The sequence below is a fragment of the Solanum pennellii genome, chromosome 4, assembly GCF_001406875.1.
Source record: "Solanum pennellii chromosome 4, SPENNV200".
In the NCBI taxonomy this organism is placed as follows: Eukaryota; Viridiplantae; Streptophyta; class Magnoliopsida; order Solanales; family Solanaceae; genus Solanum; species Solanum pennellii.
Window position 1 is genome coordinate 24811748 of NC_028640.1, and position 19556 is coordinate 24831303.

Genomic DNA, 19556 nt, shown 5'->3' on the forward strand with positions numbered 1-19556 from the left:
AACTCATGGCTTTGCCATGAGTCAAAGTACACAATACCCAAAGTTGGGTCAGAGCCATAAAAATGGTTGTTTACTGCATTAGCCACCCTCAACTTATGCTTTTGGATAAGCTGAGGTGCACATGTCCAAGGAGGGACCAGGGCCAACACATTTTTCTCAGAAAATATCATTTGGATAAAAGAAGGATAAATTTCATTTGGTTTTCTTTTATTTAAGCTAACTATGGGCTATATTGAATAAGGGCCTATGATCCTTTCATAGTTGTCTATTACAGCTTACTTTTAGCAGGACTAACCAGGAGAGTTCTAGCTCAGTGCAAATAGTGGACTATTCAAATCTTCCGCACACTCACTGGACATCTCATTACTCTACCAGATTATCAGACACCTAGTTCGAATTTTAGACTTAGGGTCATGCAGTGGTGTACCTCTATGTCATGCTTAGAGCCACACATTTATCAATTACTATGCCTAGTCATGCATCATTTTCCATTTTATCAGGATATCATTTTAGCCATCATGCTCCAGAATTAAACTATGTACACAAGATATAGACATGACGGTTCAACAGAAAAAATAATCAGTCTTTTGGGGAAAAAGAACACAGGCAAGAAAACCCAAAAAAAGGATAGTGAATTGGGCTACTTAGATTTTACCCTAGCACTAACTTTCCATTTACCCCACCCCCAACAAAAAGACATGCAATTGTCCCCAATTCATAAAAAAAATTAAATACAGGAGTGGTAGGTGAAGCAAATCTGGGGCGCAAAGCACCGACGATCAGCAAGCTGGTGGGTCCGGTTCCCTGGAACCCACTACCTCTGTAATCTGGACACCCTCAGTGGTGTCCTCAGCATCAACAGCACTATCAGCAGTGCCTCCCGCTATATCCACAGTTCTGGAGCCAGACGCCCCAACAGATAACTCTCCTGCTCTCATCTGACGCGCCTCCTCCTCAACAAGCGAGGATCTCCTCGCAGCCTCCATCTCACGGCGATCCTTCTTTCGTGCTCGCGCCTCATCCTCCTCTCGCCCCCTACGCCTCTTGGCATGCTCTCGAGGGGGAGGTGGTGGACTCTCTGATGTGGCGAATAGGGCCGCCATCACTGTGTCTTCAGCAGGCTCTGCAGAAGGGGCCTCAGACTCAGGTACCCTAGCCTCTAAGATCATATCAATATCTGCGCGAAGACTATCGACTGCAGCCTGAAGGGTCGACACATCCACCGGAGGGGCTGTACGGGCTAACACCCGCAACTCAAAAGCGTCCAAGCGCTGATGAACCTCAGCGATCTTCCACTCTGTGTGCTGGACCATTCTCCGCTCCAAGCGCTATTCTGTCTCAGCAATAGACTTCTGCATCCAAGGTTGGATGTTATGCAGAAGTGTGGCAATCTGTGCCTCTAATTTCTGGACCCTAGCAAGCGGGACCAGAGCGAAGAAAGGGGCTGAGCGAGAGGAGCTCGGGGCACTGCTACTACCCGGGATAGACTCGACCGGGGTAGTGTTAGTGGAAGCCGCCTGCGTAGCCGTGCGGGCCTATGCTACCGTCTCAGCCAGATTGTCACAAAGAGGAGGCAACTCTGGACGGGGCCCTCTGCGTGGATCCAACTCATAGGCCTGATCCCTGATGAGGCTGATATCAACTGTGCCCAGCGGGGTTTTGAGCTGATCAACGTTCCATATAGGCACACCGGCAGACCTGCATAGAGAAAATATCATGCACGGGAAAGGGTAAGTAGTTGTGACCTTAAAAGCCCTCTCGTGCATGACCGCCTGTAGAAGCCACGCAAAATCCACCTCAAAACCGTCTATCATCGCCGCCATCAGTACTGCTCGATCCCATGTGACGATATTATCAGTGGCTGTGGGGGAAAGGCAGTGGCGGACAATTAACCACAAAAACTTCATCGTGAAAGTCAGGTTTGCCTTCTTGATGTCCCCCTTCGGCTCGGTCACCTAGTCGGCACCCTCTCCATATACGGAAAAGTTCAGGGCCATCCACCTCTTGGTGGTCTCTCTCAGCGATGGCTCACGCCGGAATTGGCCATCTTTAATAATCTGCCAACAGTAGTCAATCTCGACAGTGAGAGGGGTCCGATTAGCATCAACATTCTCGCCGTATAGAAACCGGCGGATGGCAGGCAGGGAGATATCAACTGAACGCCACGTACTCGGACCTGCTCCTATGGGGCCTGTTTGGCGGGGGCAGCCCGCCTATCAATCTGTGATCGGAGAGTCGCTACGTAGGATGCGTAGAACTCTCGGACCAGCTCTTCACTATAACGTCCCAACGGACGTGCTGTTCACTCCAGTTGATGTCTGGTGAAGAGATTGTGGATCTCAGGCATCATCGGGAGACTTCCCGTAAGGACCCGCCGCTCCAATATAAGTGTCCGAGTCATAACTCCTTTGTCATGCAGGAACTTTGCATCGGAATAGACTTAAAACTGCCCGTCGATACACCACCGGTTGGGCTGGTCAGTAACCGGGGTGAGAGCACGAGCTGGTGAACCGGGTGTGGATTTCGAACTGTCAGCCTCATCAGACGAGGCCGACTCTGCAGCGGTGGCGGGTGCGGGAACCTCAACAGATCCGGAGGCTTCCTCCGAGGAGACCGACGCTCCTTCTACATTAGTGGCTGACCCAAAAGGTGTGTTGGTCAGTGTGCGCTCCTCATCAGAATGGGAGGCAGTGACTACGCCAGATGCCACCTTTTTGGGTGTGGCTCTGGCAGCATGTGCAGCACGGGATGGGGTGGAAGTGCCTGGGGGGGCAAGTACTCGGGGTCACGCTCATCATCAGAGCCTTTGACCAGGCGGGAAGACGGGGCGACAGACTTCGATCGCCCGCGTGCGTAGACTCGATCTTGTTTTGGTGCCATAATAGATAGTACCTGTAAAGGATCAATATTAGTACTACAAGGAGTAAACAAGACAAGCAAAACCACAAAAAATAAACAAAAAAAATTAAAATAAAATGACCTTGCTATAGTAATAGTGAAACACAACGGACCAGGTGACGGCTCGTCGTGAGTACGACGGACCGTCATGGGGTCCGTCGTGTCTTACTTAGACTATGTTTATATGGAGAACCCTGAAGGAGAGTCTCTGACAAGTATGACGGTATATGCAGGACGGACCGTCACAGGTACGACGGTCCGTCGTACCTGTCTGTCAGAGGAAACTTGAAAAAAATATGAAGACCCTTAGGAGAGGGGTCTCTGACCGTCATGACAGTCATGCAGGACGGACCGTCGTGGGTATGACGGTCCGTCGTAGTTGTCCGTTTGAGGACACTTAGAAAAATAGAGAGAGACCCTTAGGAAAAGGGTCTCTGACAACCAGAACGGTTGTGCAGGATGGCCCGTCGTAGGGATGACAGTCCGTCGCATGTGTCCGTTGGAGGACACTTGGAAAAAATTGGACACTGGGGTGTTAGGGCTGTTGGAACGGACCCAATGACGGTCCGTCGTGGGTACGATGGTCCGTCATCGGAGTCTCGTTCTGTAACTAAGTGACAGAACTGGGGATTCCCTATTCATCCCCTATGACCCAAATCGAATTGGTAGTGTTTTAACCTACATTTGTCTAACCCAAATACCTAGTAAACTAGCAATGCTAAAGCATCTATTTCTAGGGTTTTAACACGGCAATTTTGGAGGATTTTTAACCTAGGTAAGACAAAATTTGATAAAGAATGAACAAGAACTAGGCTAATATTAATTGATAAACAACAATGCAATATAAATGAGTAGAAATTAGAGACACATACCTGAAAATTTGAGGAAAAACAAGAGAGAAAGGTACTTGGTGATCAAGTAGAGACCCAGAGCAGTAGACTCCAACTAGTAGATAGTGAATTTTAGGAATTGGGGAGTTTGGAGAAAATGATCGGTTGTAAGAGAGGGATCATGATCTTTGGAATTTGGAAAGGGAGGGAAATGAGAGAGAGAGGGAAGGAATGGGGTGAAATTAAGGGGTGGGGGTTTTAAATGTTGAATTTTTTTAAAAACCCCCAGCCAGGTCAGGTCGGGTACGCTTCATTAATTTCGCGGCGAGTCCCCAACGACGATCCATCTCAGTTGTGACGATCCATCGTTGGTCCGTCGCGTGTGCCCTAGTTTGAAAAGAATAGAAAGACATACCTGGAACGCGGATTCATGCGACGGTCCGTCACATGCACAACGGTCCGTCGCTGTATCCGTCAGTGAGTGCTGCAGAGTGATTTTCTGCAGAATTTCCTGGTGATGTGCCTGCAAATATAAAACCCATTAGTAGAAAATGCTAATATTACTAGAAAGGAAACTATAAGTATTGGGTTGCCTCCCAACAAGCGCCTGATTTAACATCGCGGCACGACTGAGGGCACTTGATTACTCAGACTTCGTCAAGATGGTATGCCTCGATCACTTCATTCGCCGATTTAGCATGCCCTAAATAGATTTTTATGCGTTTTCCATTCACCTTGAACCGTTCACCCTCCTTAGTTTCCAACTCAACTTCTCCATGAGGGAATAGTTGGGTAACCAAGTAAGGACCAGTCCATTTGGACTTGAGCTTACCCGGAAACAAGCGCAGCCTAGAATTGAATAAAAGCACCAAATCCCCGACCATAAACTCTCGTTTTTCAATTTTTTTGTCATGGTACTTCTTTATCCTTTCTTTGTAGAGGCTGAGCTTTCATAAGCTTTCAAGCGAAATTCATCGATTTCATTCAACCCAGTTAAATGTTGTTCTACAGCTTCGCTCCAATCAATTTTCAACTTCTTCATAGCCTACATGGCTTTATGCTCTAACTCAACTGGAAGATGACAAGCTTTCCCGTATACAAGTTGGTATGGGGACATACCTATGGGAGTCTTATACGCTATCCGGTAGGCCCAAAGAGCATCATCAAGCCTCCTTGACCAATCCGTTCTACTAGCGTTCACTGTTTTTGACAATATCTGTTTGATCTCCCGATTCGACACTTCAACTTGCCCACTAGTTTGAGGGTGGTAAGGAGTGGCCACATTATGGCGAACCCCATATTTCTCCAATAACCCCTTGAACAATCTGTTGCAGAAGTGGGACCCCCCATCACTAATAATTGCCCTTGGGGTGCCAAAACGAGAGAATATATTTTTTTTTAAGAATGCAGTGACACTCTTCCCTTCATTGTTAGCGAGGGCGATGGCTTCGACCCATTTAGATACATAATTAACCGCTACTAGAATGTACTAAATTCCATGAGAACTCGCAAAAGGGCCCATAAAGTCAATACCCCAAACATCAAATAACTCAATCACAATAATAGGGTTTAGAAGGAGCTCTTGCTTTCTTGAAATGCCACCATCTTGTTGGCATCTATCACATGCTTTAGCAAACTCATGAGCATCTTGATGAAGAGTTGGACAATAGTAACCACATTGTAATATCTTATAAGTGGTTCGGATACCGCTGTGATGTCCACCAACGGGTGAGGAATTGCATGCTTCCAACATACTCAACATCTCACATTCTGGCACACATCGCCGAATAAGCCCGTCGGCACAACTCCTATATAAGTATGGTTCATCCCAAAAGAACTTCTTCACATCGTACATGAACTTTTTTCTTTGATGCAAGGACAAGTCCGATGGAACAATATCACTAGCCAGATAGTTCGCAAAATCTGCGAACCATGGAATCAAGTCTTGTGAAACAGCCAATACATGCTCATCGGGGAAAGTATCATCAATGTCAGTCTTATCCCGTAACTCTCTCATAGATTCATCCTCTAGACGGGACAAATGATCAGCAACTTGATTTTCAGTTCCTTTTCTATCCATCACTTCAAAGTCAAATTCTTGTAGCAGTAATACCCAACGAATCAACCTAAGTTTCGCATCCTTCTTTGCCATCAAATATCTCAATGCTGAGTGGTCAGTATGCACTATAACTCTAGTACCTAGCAAATAGGAGCGAAATTTTTCAAAAGCAAAGACTTCTGCAAGGAGTTCTTGCTCAATCACTGTGTAGTTCTTCTGAGCTTCATTTAGGGCATTACTAGCATAGTAAATGGGGTGAAGGATTTTGTGCTTTCTTTGTCCCAATACTACACCAAGAGCAACCCCACTAGCATCGCACATCACCTCAAATGGACTGTTCCAATCCGGATAAATAATGATAGGTGCAGACACCAATTTTTCTTTTAGCTCGCCGAATGCTTTATGACAGGATTCATCAAAACAAAACTTACAATCTTTCTCTAGCAGTTTGCACAATGGATGTGCAATATTTGAAAAGTCTTTGATGAATCTCCGGTAAAAAACTGCATGCCCAAAAAAGCTTCTCAAACCTTTCAGAGAGATCGGTGGGGGAAGTCTTTCTATTACCTCGACTTTAGCTCGATCAATTTCTATGCCCTTTTCTGAAATGCGATGACCCAAAACAATACCTTCTTTAACCATGAAATGACATTTTTCCCAGTTTAGTACTAAATTGCAGTCTTCACATCTCTTAAGGAACTCAGATAAATTGTTCAAACACCGCTCGAATGAATCACCAACCACAAAAAAATCATCCATAAAAACTTCTATAGTATCTTCCACCATGTCGGAAAATATCGACATCATACATCTCTGAAATGTGGCGGGTGCATTGCACAATCCAAACGACATTCTTTTGAATGCAAAGGTCCCATATGGATAAGTAAAAGTGGTTTTCTCTTGATCTTCTGGTGCAATAGAAATCTGATTATACCCCGAGTATCCATCAAGAAAACAGTACCACCCTTTTCCGGCAAGTCTATCCAACATCCATGAAGGGCATAGGAAAGTGATCTTTTTCAGTCCATGCATTTAACTTGCGGTAATCCATACACACCCTCCATCCAGTAACCAGTCTCATTGGAACAAGTTCATTTTTTTCATTGGGGACCACAGTCATTCCCCCTTTCTTAGGCACACACGGAACAGGGCATACCCAACTACTATCGCGATCGGATAGATTACTCCAGCATCCAACCACTTAATGATTTCCTTCTTCATGACCTCTTGCATAGGTGGATTTAAGCGTCTTTGGTGCTCAATACTTGGCTTATGATCAGGCATGAGTTGAATTTTATGGGAGCAAATACCAGGAGGGATCCCAATAATGTCCGCAATAGTCCACCCAATAGCTCTTTTGAACCTTTTTAGCACTTTCACCAAACTCTGAACTTGTTGTTCATTCAGGTCTGATGCAATGATTACCAGCAAAGTGTCACCATTTCCTAAGAATTCATACCTGAGATGAGGTGGGAGAGCTTTTAGTTCTAACTTTGGAGACTCCTCTATAGATGGTTTCGCGGGTGGGGACTTGCGATTCTTCATATCTAACTCATATTTCTTCGGTTTAAACCGAACATCACCTCGATCAAGAGTCGCGACTAATGACTAATACTCTTCAATGCAGTCACTATCAAAATTCATTATCAGTGCCGCTAATGCTTCTACACCTAGACGTTCTTCTGTTTGTGTCTCAAATGTCTCACCAATGTTGTAGGATATAGAAGATACCGATTGGAGCTCACCACTCTGCCTCATGGACCTACAAATGTTAAAGGTCGCTTCCTCATTGTTAAACCGAAATTTCATCTACCCTTTTTCCATATCTACTAAGGCTCGTCCCGTACCAAGGAATGGCCTCCCAAGAATAATGGGCACTTCAAAATCGACTTCACAATCAAGAATAACAAAATCTGCAGGAAATATGAACGACTCCACTTTTACTAGCACATCGTGGAGTATCCCTATAGGCCTTTTTACTGTTCGATCAGCCATCAGTAGCTGCATCGCAGTGGGCTTTGGATCACCCAAACCCAACTTCTTCTAAATCGAGAGGGGCATGAGATTTATGCTTGCCCCCAGATCACATAATGCTTTCACAAAATGTAATAGCCCGATTGTACAAAGAAGAGTGAACGCACCCGGATCTTTTTTATTTTGTACCAGAGATCTTGTAGCAATAGCACTATAATGCTGCATTCTATCATCATCCTCAAAAGTGACCGATCTTTTCTTTGTAACCAAATCTTTCATAAACTTGGCGTAACCGGGCATTTGTTCTAAAGCTTCTACCAAAGGTACATTGATAGAAAATTGCTTCAACATTGTTATAAAACGCCGATATTTACCATCCTCGGTCTTTTTCACTAATCTTTGAGGAAATGGGGGTGGTGGCCTAGGTATGGGACTTACCTTTTTAGGCACTTCAGCATCTTTTACAGTGTTATCCTCTACTTCATCATTAACATCTAACACTTTATCAGTATCTTTTGTCACCTTTTTCTCATTAGACGGCATAGGTGGGTCAATGGTTTGCTTACCACCACGAGTAGTGATTGCCATACAATGTCCATCATTTTTCAGATTTTGGACAGTGTTGCTAGGAAGAGTGCCCGGTTGCCGTGTGTTCACAGCCGCAGATAATTGGGCCAATTGTAACTCAAGTTGCTTAATCGATATTGCATGTGTATCGAATTTTTGCCCAATACCCGCTAAATCATTCCTAAACTCTTTATTGTGCTCATCACTAGCATCGAACCTCCTCATCATTTTATGCAGCATATCCTCAACTCGCGCCATACTACCTCCACCATCCTTAGAAGTAACTTCACGATTTTGAGGAGGAAAATAGGGCCCATTCCTATCATTTCTATTACCATAGTTACCCCTGTTAAAGTTGTTGTCGCGGTTGTAGCTTCCATCACGGACATAATGACCCTCACGGTTATAGTTACCATAGTTCCGACCTTGAACTGTTATATAAGGAGTTACAAAAAAAGAAGTAGCCCCTGGATCTAAAAATGCATAAACATAAAGGTCAAAGACTCATAACGTAACACTGACTACATTAGGAGAGCCTTCCTGATCCTGGCGAGCATGAAGAGCATAAAGTCTATTCTGGCGCTGACCGCCACCTGTACCAGATGAGTTACCCTGCTGAGTTGGGAGACTTGCTGGTGTTGCTGAATTTGTAGACTGAGCTCTACCATAACCACCTCCTTGACCCTGTCTAGAAGGATAGTTACTCAACCTGTTACCAGACTGACCACATCCAAAACATCCTTCTTTTCCTGCAAGACACACGCTTGGATGGTTCTTACCACACTTAGGGCAAGTGGGGTAAGTGTTGGTTCCTAAAACACTTCCCGAAGACTTAGAGCCTGGTTCTCTACCCTTCTGGTCATACCTATTCTTGGAAGATGGAACACTAGTTGATTAAAGGGCTAGAGCTGAAAACTTCTGTTGACCCTGCGAGCGATTTCCACAACCCAATTTTTGCAAAGAATAGTCATAGTTCCCAGTCCTAGCATTCTTATTTTCCTTAGCATGTTCCCTAAGCTTATCACCCTCAACCTGGTAAGCATAAGTCATAAGCCTAGAGATGTTCATATCTCCCAGCAACATAGCATTTCTTCACTCTGTCTTAACCAAATCTGATACTCCATACAAGAACTTATTCATCTGAGCCCTGGAGTCAGCAACCATGTGAGGAGCATACCTGGAGAGTTTGTTAAACTTCAGCCCATACTCTTTGAGTGTCATGTTTCCCTGCCTCAAGTTCATGAATTATTGGGCCTTTGCTTCTCTTAACTCTATTGGGAAAAACCTGTCGAGAAAAGTCTCACTGAAGCACTCTCAAGTAATAGAAGCTGCATTTGCACCCCTATTCTTCTTCGACTAAGTGTACAAGATATGAGCCACGTCTTTCAGCTGGTATGATACCAAATCAACCCGATAATTCCCAGTAACCTGCATCACCTCAAAGATCTTCTTGATTTCTTCCAAGAAATTCTGAAGAACTTCATTAATCTGCGTTCCTAAGAACTCAGGCGGATTAATCCCAACAAAGTCACGGACCCTTGCTGCAGCTGATCCACTATTTTCATTCATGGGATCATGAACCTGATTGTTCTAGTGGGTCGTACTCTGAGCAAACTAACTGACTCTCCTGGTAGTGCCACAAAGTTGTTCACTCTGTCTTTGTGGTTTAAATTCTTGGAGACCGGTAATAGCGTGCTAAGAAAACATCCCTTAATTGGTTCCAAGTGAAAATTGAGTTGTATGGGAGCTCAGTGAACCAAATAGCAGCCTCTCCCATCAGTGAGAGAGGAAACACTCTTAGCCCTATTACATCCAAGTCCAAGTCAGGCCTCCCTACACAGCTTTTACACACTGCCCTTACCTTAGCTATATGGGCATGTGGATCCTCAGAAGGTAGCCCAGAAAACAAACCTCTGGCAGTGGGCATTTGCATCAGGATATTAGTTACCACAAAAGTATGGCCTGGTGGTAAAGGGGGCAAGACAAGTGGCCCATCAGAGTCTGCTATATTGTCATAGCCTCTTTTGTATTCTTGGGGCCGTGGAGCGGGATTTTGTCCCCTCTGTTGGTGTTCACCCGGAGCATCGGGTAACAACTGACCATGAACATCAACCGGAGCTGGGATGTTCTAGTTTGGATCATCATCATTGATTCCCATGTTTCGATTCACGGTGCGTAGTGTACACTACAATTCATGATCGTAGGGAAAACAAGGGTTCTCTTCCTCTCCGTGTATTTGGCATACAAGGAAGATGGTTCTGCAAGAATCAAAAACAATAAAACAAAGTAAAATCAAGAAAACATCAACTAAACTATAGTAATAAGTTTATATTAATCTAAAAGCTACTTTCCCCGGCAGCGGCGCCAAAATTTGATACGCTCAAATTTACTTCTCAAATAAGAAGTAAAGTGGTCGTGTCAAGTAAATAACCCAACTAGTGAGGTTGGGATCGTTCCCACGAGGAAAATAGTTTAGACTTAACTTCAATCTATTACTACTATTGTTCAGTCAATTACTTCCTTGGAAAGCAAAAATGATAAAAGGGGGGTTTTCTATTTCTAAATAAATGAAAATAACTAGCGAAATTGAAGGAGACAACTAACAGCTTCAAATGTTGGAGTTTAATCAATTAATAAAAGTAACTAGGGTTTACGTGTTCCCCACAGGTTCCTAACTTGATAATTCTAACTATAACAATTCTTTCCTAGTATCTTGCATGCAAAGTGATAAGTTATGTATTTCTAAATCCTTGGTCCGGCATCTAGAAAATGTCACTCCGCACCTTGGTCCGGCTACGTGTGTTGCTATCCTAACCCTTATCTTTACCTCATATTAAGCATCGTATTCGATATTTGACTAAGTTATTACCTCGTACCAATCAATACTAGCCTATTAGATAGTATACACTAAATCTATGTTGATAATTCTTTTCCTATTATCTACCTCCTTGGTCCGGCAAGTAGCATTAAGGCGAGTTCTAACGTTGGCCATCCGTTAAAAAGACTTCTAAGCGAAAGAATTATCAATACATGCAAGACACTATTCTAGAATTGTTATTTTAGTTAAGTTTTACCTCATTATTCGCCTATGGTTCCCACAACACTAGTTATGGAGTTTAGTTACCCATAGGCATAATTACAATATTCAAATATGTGATATAAAAATTCATGCACTTACTTCGGTGAGAAAGAGTAAAATCCGAAAGTTCACTTGATTAATCAGCAATAATCACCAACAATCAATGATAAAAGTCTCAAAATATTCAAGAATCTCAAAATAATCTCTTAAAGAGTCTAAAAAATAATGAAGAGTCTCACAATATTCAAGGGTCTAACAATGATTAAGAGTCTAACCTCAAAAATGAGGTTTTTCGAACTATTTATGAAAAATAAAAACCTAATTAAACAAGGACTCTATTTGCTGGTAATCTGTCAAAATGCGGCTGGGTCGACGGACCTCGCGACGGGACGTCGTGGTCATGACGGGCCGTCATGGACTACGGCGTCCCATACTTTGCAAATTCTTCTACTGCTCTCTTCATTACCCTCGACGGCAGGTATGACGGATCGTCACAGGCACAATAGTCCGTCGAGGGTCTCCTTCCAAAACACTTGCACTCTTGGAATATGGGTACTGGGACTAATTCTCTGATCTTCATGACGAACCTGCAGGACGGACCGTCATGGCTACGACGGTCCATCACGCTNGTTATGGAGTTTAGTTACCCATAGTCATAATCACAATATTCAAATATATGATATAAGAATTCATGTACTTACTTCAATGAGAAAGAGTAAAATCCAAAAGTTTGCTTGATTAATCAGTAAAAGTCACCAACAATCAATGATAAAAGTCTCAAGATAACCTAATAATACAGAGTCTAACTAATAATCCAGCGTCTAACAATGTTCAAAAGTCTAACAATGGTCTCCAGTCTAACAATGGTCTAGAGTCTAACCCCAAAAACGAGGTTTTTCAAACTATTTATAGAAAATAAAAAACCTAATTAAACAAGGATTCTATTTGCTAGAAATCTGTCAAAACGCGGCTGGGTCGACGGACCTCGCGACGGATCGTCGTGGTCACGACGGACCATCGTGGACTCCGTCGTCCCATTGCAATTTCTTCTGCTGCTCTCTTCATTACCCTCGACGGCAAGTATGACGGATCGTCACAGACAGGACGGTCCGTCGAGGGTCTTCGTTCCAAAACACTTAAACTCTTGAATATGGGTACTGGGATTACTTCTCTGAACTTCATGACGAACATGCAAGACGGACCCGTCGTAGACACGACGGACCGTCATGGACTCCGTAACCCCACACTTGGTCAGACTTCCCCATCTTCCTTCAGCAGTTGCACTACACTGCCACCTACGGACCGTCACAAGCATGACGGACCGTCACAATCTCTGTAGGTGGTCTCTTCTGCATTTCTTCGCTCAAAAATCTCCACTTTTATCTATGGACAGATTTCCTGCAAATAAAGAGAAACTTATATAAAAATAAGCACAAAAAGGCTTTTGGACACACTAACTTAAGGAAAAAGTATTAATAATACCGTGAAACCACGGTATATCAGTATTCTATCCTAGTAGAACTTTGCATTGATTCCTTGTTATTTCCTATATTTTCTTTATTGTCTCCTTTTTTATACCAGAATTTGTTGCATTTGAGCCAAGGTCTTCGAAAGTAGTCTATCTACCTATGGTGGTATGTTCTGCATACATTGTACCTTCCCAGACCTCAGTTGTGAGATTTCAGTACATATGTTGTTGTTTACTAAATATTGTGGAGGTTGTTATGCATTATTCATATTTTAAGAGAGATTGATTTGTTATGTTAAACTTTATGAGAAACCTGATTTCAGCTAGGTTGAGTTTATATGTTTTCTCCTTTTAGTTTTCATCTTGGATGGCGGGGTTGGCGTGCGTATTCTTGGTTTGTTTCCTCTTCCTGGATGCAATGTGTACTGCGTGTGTGTGGGGATGCTCCATTAGGTTGCACGAACAACAATTATGCATCAAGAGAGAAGTGCAAAAAATGTGGACAACCAAAGGAGGTAACACCAATGCCAGCAATTGCAATCCCTGGAGCATCTCTCCCATCTCATCCAAATTATTTTGCCAGGACACAGGGAGTTATGGAACCAATGTTGAAAATTGGGTTTTTAGGACATGGAGCTCTCCAACAACTTCCCTTGAGCTCTAACTGGTCTCTAGGGGAGGCTGGTCATTACCAAAGCCAGCCTGCTGATCCGTATAGACTGCTACAAACTCCTGCAGTTCCATAATAAAGCCAAATGAATCAACTGCTTCCAGTTCCAAATGCGTAATGGTGACTGGCTCAACAGTTTTGGCTTTCACAACTACTCTTCTCGAGCTCAGGTATCGTCAAATAGAACATTAAATACTTCCAATGTATCAAAAAGCATTTTTAACTGGTGGTTTCATGTGGATGCACATCTTCTATTGCAGTGCAAAAAATGCAATGCTTCTGCACCTCCATCTTCATCGTCTTCTCTTGCCAGTACCCCTACTACAGGTTTGCACATCATAAATCTTTCATTGGTTTTCCGTTAAATTGATGAGTATAGATCACAAGCTTTTACATTATGCAAAAGAATGATATATATCAGAATGCTTATGCAGTCACTGTCCTTATTTTAATTTTTTGTTGTTACTCCCACCTTACTCCCCACTTTGTGCTCCCTTGGTTACTCAAACTCGCAACCTCAGGGTTGGAGGTGGAGAGTGCTTATACTTCAGCAACCCTCGCTTGTCACTGTCCTTGCAGAGCTCCTTTTAACTATTTCTACTTTATAGCTGACTAGTTTTCCCAGTATCATTTTCGTTCCTGCCAAATCATTGGAACCTATAGATACATAACATACATTGAGCAAGGGCTTCCGATTAATTTTACTTGTGTTGGAAGAAAAAACTGATATGAACATTTGGATATGTGTTTTTGAGCTGGATCATTATCTAAAAATAATTATTGTTTTTTGTTGTAACATAGTGGGAAGATTAAAGGGAAACCGTAAGTTATGTTGCTTGGACTTGCTATTTTTCTGGCTTTGGTATCTGTTATAATCTTCTTTTTATTATGCTTGGGTAGGTGATCTCACTATTTTGCTGATGGTACTGTTCCTTACTTGTATGCTCACCACTGGTTTCCTATTAGTTGTTCTGTTTCCTTTGTTGTTGTTTCTCCTCTCCATTATGTTTTCGATTTGCTTTACCTGAACCAAGGATCTTTCGTAAGCAACTTCTACCTCCACGAGATAGAGGCAAGGTTTGCTAAACTCTTCCTTACCCAGACCCCACTTTGTGGGATTTCATTGTGTATGTTATTGCTCTTTGATAAATGTCTTTTTACCTGCAAATACTTTCTTTTAGTTCAGTAATATGTGCATATAACTGAACGAATGTGATCTCTCCTGTCTTCCCTCGCACAATGAAGCTCTTGGAACAAAGCGATTAGCATCTGATGAACTTATTCGTGATTGGGACAAGAAGAGGCTGAATGCTGGGCATGTAAAGAAGCATCTACTTGTATTGATGTAATGGATTTTTTGGTTGACATTCTTACATTCTTTTATTTGAACTTTTAGACATTTGGGTATCAACAAGGCTATCCAGGGGCAGAATGGATGGGGGATTCAGGGGGGAAATCAACTAACTGCAATCCTAACAATCTTCCTTAATGAAAATTCAATGGTGCTTCCTTTGCAAGCCAACATGCAGATTCCTCCTGATACCAGCAGCACCTACACTTCCTGGTAAAGGGTAAGATTTTATTATGTACTTATGTTTCTGGTTTATGTAGACTCACTAGTGGTGGCAGCAGAAGATACTCACATTATGTACTTCAAACTGACGTAGCACTAGGATCATTTATTTTGGAAAATAGTAGTGCAAAATTCACAGGATAATTTGTTCCTAAACACCACCAAATTTAAAAGTCATCGAGAGCTTTTTCGGACATGTCTTAAGGGGGTACTTCTGCATTTTCTCGATATAAAATCAAGTTTAATGATTTTGCTATATAATTTCTTATAATTAAGTGATCTTTGAAATATTTTTACTTTTAAAATTGTATAGTATTAGGCCCAAAACGACTAATATCGCTAATAGCTTGTACTATGACAACATTTCAAATGGTTCATCAGTGGGTGTAGGATTGGTTAATGCCACAAAGGCCATAGTCAATGTGAGAGAGTGAAATCAAATGTATTTATTGTAAAAGGTTGCACCGAAATTTAAGTTTTTAATTAATAATGCATTTCCAAAAAAATAATTAGTCATAAATATAGAAAAAAGTTCTCAAATTTCAACAAATACGTGAAATATTCAGAAAATGGTCGTATCATTGTTCATATACCTTAAGAAAAAGGATTATATTTGTCATTAGGCATAGTTTGTTAATATATTTGTTCGTGTCATCCAACTTTAGTTATATATTAACCGAATTACCTTTGGACGGTTAAGTAGCATGTCCGCACTTTTATTATCATATGTGGTACCTGTTTCACATGTCGAGTTGCAATAGCATATTTATATCACTTAATAAGTCATTTTAAATATATATTATATCCAATCAAATATTAATTATACCTACTAAGCAATTTAATTCTCATTTTCATTATTTATTTTGGAGAAATTTCAACACAAAATGTAGTAGCAAGTTGGTCATATTAGTATTATTTACTTATTAGATCAGTTTCATCATATTATATGACCATTTTTAGCACAAATAACTAAACACACAAAATGTAATAAAAAAATTAAGCATTGTTTTAAGTACCCTATCAATATCTCTGTCAACATGTTTTGGCACTATAACAACACACACTAATAAAGTAGCAAATTAAGTCCAATTTTTCATGGATGAGCTACCATAAATCTCTCTGTCAAACTTGTGTTTTTCTCTTGGAAAATTGATAATGAAAACTATATTAGATGTTTAATTTGGCAGGTTAGATGGACAGTTACAGTTAATATTTGATTGGATACAATATTAAATTTAAAATAAATATTAACTGGAATAGATATACATATTCACACGCGCCACATGGGCCCACATAGGATAATAAAATTGGGAACATGAGATTTAAATCTAAGGTAAATATGTACCTAAAATTTGATGGCAATGACAAATATATTCAAAAAGTATGACAAAGCGTAAATATGACCATTATCAAAAAGTTAAAAGAGCAAATACAAATGTTTTCCTATAATATATATAATTTAAGTTAAATTTTATATTTAGTTATTTTTAAATATGTGGTGAATGTTTGATTTTCATTGTAGTTTTTTTAGAGCATTAACTATCAAGTTAAAATTTTAATTATATTAAATGTCATTCAAAATTGTATTAATATCAATCTAAGCCAAGGATCTGTCTATATTTAAAATTGCAAGTATATTAATACATTTTCTTCTTCAAGTTAAGTAGTAGATTTCTTTTTGATTTGAGAAAGTGAAAAAATTGTTTTAGTTACTATATATTAAAAGAATAAGTGATAGATTTATTTATAATTTTAGAAAGTGAATATTTTGATATTAGTTAATATGCATGAATTGAAGGTTTTTGGTACATAATTAATGAATTGTCACGCCCCAAGCTACCCCCAAGACGCGGACACGGAACCTAGGACCACAAGTGATCCCAAGCTAAACCTTTTGGCATGATCAAGAGCTTACTAAAGATAATAAATTGTTGCGGAAGCTAAATCATAATTAAAATGAAAAGATGGGGAATACCCATATTTTATAACTGAGATATTTGAAAACAATGAGTTTAATACAAAAGAAATATTAACTCAATACTAGGCTGAATCTAACTATGTCTGAAAATAGCCTCTAAACTAGACTAGAAATATTGGGACAAGCCCCAGCTAAATCTAGCAAAAACTGAAAACTAAATGACTAAAGACTAAAATGAAACTCATGACTGTTGTCCCCGGAGAATGAGGACTCACCAGTAAATCTGCTGAACTGGAGATCGGGAAATCGATCTATGCGTGATCTGGATGCGGAGAACCTGAACCTATATCACGAGAAGATGTAGTGCACGTATGCGTTAGTACTTGAAAGGTACTTAGAATGTAGGATAGAGTAAAGCTGAAATAAATCATAACTGAAAAGCACAAACACTAGTATAATAATCTGAACGTGATGTTTTGATTTCTGAGCTAACTGGATGCAATGACCAATTTATAACATGCTGAAACTGAATAATGAATATACTGATAAATGGTCAATGCAGAGAGTCTGACTGAACTGTGGGAGCTACTAATTACCGATAATAAAACCACATGAGCTAAATGTGGAGTCCGATGTATACGCCCCATCGAGAGGACCCAATATACCCTGTCAAAGGTATAAAGGCATGCTGGCGTGATCACTAAACTAATTTCCCACAGAGGGGACTTACAACCTACTTGGCTAGTAGTTCTGGGACTATTGGGTATGCTAAATCCTAGTCCAACTCGGTATTATGCTATTCCCAATGAATTCTATAAATTAACTGATTATATCTGAATTTCTATAAATACTGGATAGGTCAAAACTGAACATGCAAATGAGAATGCAACAATTAATTTGGTCATTATGCATTTATAACTGAAGCATGTATATCTGAAGTGTCTGAAATATATGACCTAGCATGTACAATTCAAGAACTAAAGAACTACAAAGCTAGGGTTCTGAAATTCATGCGATAATCTGAGTAATAACATGATAATCTAATTTGGAACATATATTTAATAAATTCATGAAGTTATATCAAATTTCTAGAAGCCCTAGGTTTAATCATGATAAAAAAAATCAAGAACTGACTGAAACTAAGGACCCAATGGGTGAAAGGAACCAACTAGTGAAATCCCACATACCTGGTGATGAAATTTACGGAAAATACTTATGTTTTGGGGTTGGAATTGCTGGAGCTTGTGGCATTCTTGAACTAGGGTTCTTGAGCTTTTTTATCCTCTCTTGCTTCTAATTTTCTAAGTTTTGATTTAATATTTGACTTGGATATGTTTTAATTATGTTTCTAGGCTTAAACTGACTAAAATCTAATGATTTAGGGTCAAAACGACATAACATAGGGTTTAAACGGAGATGGGAAAGGTCAAAAAGACCCCCAGGAGGGCCTCACGACGGCCAGGACTGACGGTCCATCGTGCGCTAGACGCCCCGTCGTTGGTTCCGCCGTGAGGGCCTCTTCGACAGGCCTTTACTAAAATGGGCGTAACTTTTTACTCGGAGGTCTGATTTTAGCAATGTCGGTGGCTATGGAAAATAATTGAATTATTTATCTGTGGGTAGATCATAGGATAACAAATTCATTTTGTGCAAAGAGTTATGATCATTTTAAGTTGGCCCAACTGCATTTCCCTTTAACTGGCTGCAAATTTTCCACCTACGGTCAGACCTACGTACCGTAGGTCCACCTATGAACCATGCTGGTCATCCATAGCTCTGCTCAAAGACAGGTTGACGGGAGTGTTGATCGACGGTCACGGACTACGGACCGTCGTTTGACCTACGAACCGTAAGTCTGTATGTCATCCAAGATTTAACCAATTTTTCTAGGCTGAAATTTTTGGAGTTTCTGATCCCATCGACGGTTTTGCGGCATGGACCGTGGTTCAGGCTACGGTCCGTCGATTCCACCGTTGGTAGCAACTGCAGATTTTTCTGAAAAATAATTTTGGTCTATTTTGTCTACGGGGTGTTACATTATCTTTTCCTTGGGAATATTCATCCTCAAATGAAGACTAAACTAGCTGAAATAGAGGGAGAGAGATGCAAACCCCAATACTAAAACTGATAACTGAGTTCTGACTGAATTGAGTTCTGAGTACATGAAATTACGCTAAAAAAGAAAGTACCAAGTGAGGGAACATGATTCTAAAAATTAATTTATGCATGAATGACTATAAAACTGAAGAGGAACTAATACCTAAAGCTGGAGGTTGATCGGAAGGAAAAAGGAAAGGATACTTGGCTTTCATGGCTGCTTCTTCTTCCCACTTAGCTCCCACTACGGACTGACTCCTCCACAAAATCTTGACTGAAGCGACTTCTTTGTTTCTCAACCTTTTAACCTGACGGTCAAGAATCTCAACTGGTACATCCTCATAAGAAAGACTATCTTTCACCTCCACACTCTCTAATGGCACTATAGAGGCTGGGTCACCAAGGCACTTCTTCAAGAGTGAG

General features: G+C 41.0%; 1 pseudogene; it reads left to right on the forward strand.

The window, feature by feature from the left end:
- The window catches only part of LOC107016620, a 71172-nt pseudogene extending 56052 nt beyond the window's left edge, over positions 1 to 15120 (forward strand).
- Positions 15121 to 19556: the final 4436 nt, after the last annotated feature.